We start from the raw sequence: 5,739 nt of genomic DNA on the forward strand, positions 1-5,739 counted from the left end.
CACTGGCTCTGCAGCTATCTCTGTCCTCAAAGTGGTCGGAGGGTGTCCTGCACGGCCTCTCGCTGCCTGGCTTGCCTGTTCCTGCCTGGCTGTGCTGGGCTGGTCCCTCACTCAGTCATTCTACCTGGAGTCACGTGGTGCCTTATACGTGCCATTCTGAGGGGCCCCATGGCCATGTCCTGGAGGGAATAGCAAACACCTTACAGGAAAGTACTTACTTTCCTCTATGAGGAGGACATGGGTGCCTGCTGGGGCTCAGCCGCGAGAGGGGCACACGCTGAGGGTAGGCAGGGCCCAGGCTTTGTCCCCATCCGCTGGTGGGGAGGTTCTGGCTCAGGAGGTGGGTTCTGGCCCATTGGGGCACAGGATTGGCCACCGTCTTGGTTGTGGGTGTGATGTAAACAGCTGTGGTGGCTGGGCCCATGGTTGGTGGTTTGAGAGCTGGGCAGGCTGGGGTGGGCACTGCTGCTTGGTAGCCTGGCTCTGACCTGCTAACAATCTTGGCATCTTAGTGGGTGTCAGTTGGGCAGTTGGCTGCATGAACCTGGAATTTGGGGCTGGAGAATGGAATGTGAGAACCCAGGGTGTGGGTGGGCTCAGCCGGGTGGGAGGGCAGGGCAGGGCCCCAGGGTGCGGTGAGCCCGAGGCTGGTGAGGGGCCTAAGACTGAGGCCTGAGCCTGGGCCCGCACAGTGATAGGAAGCACAGGCAGGGCAGAGGGGATGGAGGGGATGGCTGGCAAGTGGGGGTGCGGTCAAGTGGAGGGTCTTGGTGGTGCTTCTGGATGGAGGAGTCGTCACCTGTGTTGCTGAGGGACAGGGCCGGGGCTGAAGATCACACTTGGAGTGGGGGCTGCACACCTGACAGCGGGGATGAGGGGGCCGGGGAGGAGGACACGGGGGCTGTGCTCTCACCAGGTCTCCAGGGTCTTGCCATAAACTGCAGCAGAGACGTGGGATGCTGGCTGCAGGGGGTTTGGGCTGCAGCCTCCTAAATTTGGGGCCTGTGTCTTTTTTAAATGAGCCTAGAATTTGTTGTAATCAGGGAGGGTAACACACAGACGCAGGAAAGACTGTCCTGTCTTGTAGGAAGAAAGTTCTTTTATCCACAGAGTGGGGGCCACTCCACGGATCTGGGTGGTTGGGGCGGAGGAATGGGTAAGACGTCAGCATCAGAACTACAGAAAAAGACGCACTTAGTGCAGTGGTACGACAGCTACCATGACCCCAGCTAAGAAAAAAAAATATGGGCCTTGAAGTGGGGAACCCATGACTTGTCACACTGGTGGGGGGCACCAGGCTCGGAGAGGCACTGGGCTGGAGGGGGCACTGGGCTGGTGGGGGCGCCAGGCTGGAAAGGACACCCAGCTGGCGGGAGTGTTGGGCTGGTGGGGGCGCTGGGCCTGTTGGGGCATCAGAGGGGACCGCCAGGCTGGGAGGGGGAGCCAGGCTGGAGGAGGCACTGGGTTGGTGGGGCGCTGGGGTGGAGGAGCTCTGGGCTGGAGGGGGCACCTGGCTGGAGGGAATGCTGGGCTGGTGGGTCCCCAGGGTGGTGGGGGGGGCACTGGGCTGGCGGACCCCTGGGCTGGTGGGGGCGCCTGACTGGAGGGGACGCCAGGCTGGTGAGGCCCTGGCATGAAGCTGGCATTGTGATCAGCGTGTGCTCCAGTGACTTGGAAAGCAGACACACCGCTGCCAGCCCTGTAGTTTCAGGGAAGAGGGAGGAAAAGGCCTGGATATTACTGGCGAGGGCCGTATGCATCTGGCTCCATGTCACCCCTAGGAGATGGGCTGGAGCAAGGCCTTGCCAGTGTGAGAGCAGAAACAAAGGGCAGTAGAGAGGGAGGGGGTTTGGGGCCTTGCCTGTGGGAAAAACCTGCTGCTCATGACTCCAGACTGCAGGCAGTGCAGCGGTGGGGAGACTGCAGGCAGTGCAGCGGTGGGGAGACTGCAGGCAGTGCAGCGGTGGGGAGACTGCAGGCAGTGCAGCGGTGGGGAGACTGCAGCCCTTGCAGATCTGGAGTGTGCGGGAACTAGTGGAATGTGGCAGCCACTGCCAGCCCCTCCAGTCACTTCTTTGGGTCTGTTTGTGACAGCAGCTGGCATTATCCTAACTCAGGGGTTCCTGCACTTTCTCAGTTCATGGCACTCTTAGTGTCCCAGTGATTTTTTTACAGCACCCCTTGGTCAAAAGAAAAACCCAACAGTTCTGTTAGGGCCAAACGCCTTAAGTATTTATGTCCTAACAACTTAGTAGCAGTTTTGGGAGAAAAAAAAATGTCGTATAAATGGAAAAAAAACCCGTTAACTTAAATATTAAAATATAATTACTTACTTATAGCATGCTTGGGTCTTTTGGGGTCTGCACATTTTTGCAAACCTTAATTGGATTGGACATCATCTGAATTTTCTGATCCACATTAATTTTTGCCTGGTATCTGCTTTTGATCACAGCAACTGCTGTAAAACCAGCTTTGCAAAGAGACACCATCGCAAGACAGGTGCAACCCACTGCTGAAACTCTGGGCTCTCTCTTTTTTTTTTTTTTTTTGAGACGGAGTCTCGCTCTTGTCCTCCATGCTGGTGTGCAGTGGTGCGATCTCGGCTCACTGCAACCTTTACCTCCCGGGTTCAAAGGATTCTCTTGCCTCAGCCTCCCGAGTAGCTGGGACTACAGGTGTGGGCCACCATGCCCAGCTAATATTTGTGTGTGTGTGATTTTAGTAGAGACGAGATTTCACCATGTTGGCCAGGCTGTTCTCGAACTCCTGACCTCAGGTGATCTGTCCGCCTCGGCCTCTCCAAGTGCTGGGATTACAGGTGTGAGCCACTGCACCCGGCCTGGGCTCTCTTGAATTGTTCATGAGGTAACGGACGTGTTGTGTATCCCTGCATTTCCATCATAACTTATTTATTTATTATTTATTTTGGAGACGGAGTCTCGCTCTGTTGCCCAGGCTGGAGTGCAGTGGCTCCGATCTTGGCTCACTGCAAGCTCTGCCTCCTGGGTTCACACCATTCTCCTGCCTCAGCCTCCCTAGTAGCTGGGACTACAGGCGCCCACCACCACACCCTGCTAATTTTTTCTATGTTTTAGTAGAGACGAGGTTTCACCATGTTTGGCAGGATGGTCTCGATCTCCTGATCTCGTGATCCACCCGTCTTGGCCTCCCAAAGTGCTGGGATTACAGATGTGAGCCACCGTGCCCAGCCTCCCTCAGAACTTTAAAATACTTTGTAGTGGCCCCGAAAACTCTTGATGGCACCCTGGGGTGACTCAGTTTGGGAACTCTAGCCCTAACTTTCCCATGATTTCTTTTTTTTGAGACAGAATCTCACTCTGTTGCCTAGGCTGAACTGCAATGGTGCGATTTTGGCTCACTGCAACCTCTGCCTGCCAGGTTCAAGTGATTCGCCTGCCTCAGCCTCCCCAATAGCTGGGACTACAGGCACCTGCCACCATACCTGGCTAATTTTTGTGTTTTTGTAGAGATGGGGTTTCGCCATGTTGGCTAGGCTGGTCTCAAACTCCTGATCTACCCGCCTCGGCCTCCCAAAGTGCTGGGATTACAGGCGTGAGCTGCCATGCCTGGCTTCATGATTTCTTTCCACTTAGTGTTGTGTTTTAAGCTCCATCCTCTAAGGTGCATCTGCAGCGACTCGCCGCTTCCAACTCCCGCACACATCCGGTGGGGAGCAACTAACCACCCACTCCCCACAGACGGGTACCAGGCTGTGCCCAGATCCCTGCCACACAAAGGATGCAGCTCTCAGGTGGGCCCAAGGGATCAGGCCACAGAAAAGGAGGGCTCGTGGTCCTTCCCTTGGTCGGGGGCATGCCGTGACTCCCTGAGTGGCCTTTCTGGCTTGTACTCCTGTCCGGCTCCTACCTCCTGGGTCCCTGCCCTCCCTCCCTCAGCGTTTTCTAGCGTTTGCGGGTTTGCCAGCAGAGTGTCAGGTGTTCTCTGCGTCTAAGTTCCATCTCTCTGAGTATTGACTGAGCGTCTTTCACACACTTGCTTTGTTTCTGGGTTTCCGCTTCTGTGAGCTGCCTGCTCATATCCTTTGATCGTTTCTCTTCTGGGACTGCTGTCTTTTCAAAACTGACTGGCAGAAACGCCTTGAAAATTCAAGATAGGAATCTCTCAATGGCTTTACACTCTATAAATAGCTTCTCCCATTCTGTCATCTGGTGAAAGATTTGCCCATGGTTGCCCAGAAAGTTTTAACTTTTCTATAATCAAATTTTTTTTTCCCACTTGGTTTTCACCTTAACATTTTGTGAAGATGAGCTCCCCTCTCCCAGTCCTCCTCCTCCCACTTTTCTTCTGTCACTTCTTCCTGTAACACTCAGGTCTTCCTTTCGTCCACTGTCCACCTCCGCAGGCGGTCTCATGTGGAATCCAGTTTTTCTCCACACGGCGAGCCGCTTCCTAAGACCCTCTCCTGGGAGCTCTGCTCTCCTCACAGTCCACGCTGTCACTGTCATCCACTTTGGCTCCCGTCCGTGCAGGGGTCTTGCCCTGACCTCCCTTTTGGTCCAGCATCAATACCACCTTCGTTATTACCCTGTGTGTCATCAGGGTTCAAGCAGAGGAGCTGAACTGGTGGGGGCTGTGACACATAGGAAGGGCGGGGTGCGTGTGAGGCTGGCATGGGGGAGGCTGTGATTGTCAGGGTTTGCCTTTGGCCGTCTTGCTGACGCACACCCAGCAACCCTGGTGACAGTGGGCGTCCTCGTTCTCCGTGTCAGAGGGCAGGCGTCTGAAGTTTGTCCATGAAGTATGACGCTTGCTGGGTGCTTTGGCTGCATAACTTTTTTTTTTTTTTGAGATAGGGTCTCCTGTTGCCTAGGCTGAAGTGCAGTGGCCCAATCACAGCTCACTGCAGCCTCTGCCTCCCAGGCTCAAAGAATCTTCCCAACTCAGCCTCCTGAGTAGTCGGGACTACAGGTGTGCACCACCTCACCCAGCTAATTTTTGTATTTTTTCTAGAGACCAGAGGTCTCACCATGTTGCCAGGCTGGTCTCGAACTCCTGGGCTCAACTGGTCCTCTGGCCTTGGCGTCCCAAAGTACTGGGATTGTAGGCATGAGCCGCCGCGCCCAGCCAGTGCGTTTTGACTCTTTTTTTTTTTTTTTTCTCCATGTGGAAAAGGTCCCAGTACCACCTGTGGAAAAGACCTGCTCTCCCGCCACCCTGTGTGCCGCGTGGTACAGCCCTGGTGTCCATCTCCATCTTGGGTGTTCCTTCTGTCCCTTTGGGAAGTCCACACAGTGTTCATGACCCCAGCCGCCTCTCAAGCTCCACGTGTGGCAGGGAGGGTGTGTTGTCCACTCTCGCCTGTGTCGGGAGCCCTGGAACTCTCCTCGACGCTTCATATTTCATAGACATCGTAGAATCCATTTGTTAGGCAAAGAACTGTTGGGATTGTACTTGGGATGACATGGAATCCATAGATCCGTTGGAGAACTGATGTCATTAGAATGTTAATGCTGGCTCTTCTGCTTTACAAACACACTTCTCCGTGGGTTAGGTGTTCATTAGTATTTTATAGTTTCCTGGATATAGGTATTATACTTCTTTTGTTAGATTTGTTTCTCAGTATTTGGACTTTTTGAAATATTGTAAGATATTGCCAGGCACGGTACCTCACACCTGTAATCCCAGCACTTTGGGAGGCCGAGGCGGGCGAATCATCTGAGGTCAGGAGATCGAGACCACCCTGGCTAACACGGTGAA

The sequence above is a fragment of the Mandrillus leucophaeus genome, unplaced genomic scaffold (genome assembly GCF_000951045.1).
Source record: "Mandrillus leucophaeus isolate KB7577 unplaced genomic scaffold, Mleu.le_1.0 Scaffold244, whole genome shotgun sequence".
NCBI classification, from domain to species: domain Eukaryota; kingdom Metazoa; phylum Chordata; class Mammalia; order Primates; family Cercopithecidae; genus Mandrillus; species Mandrillus leucophaeus.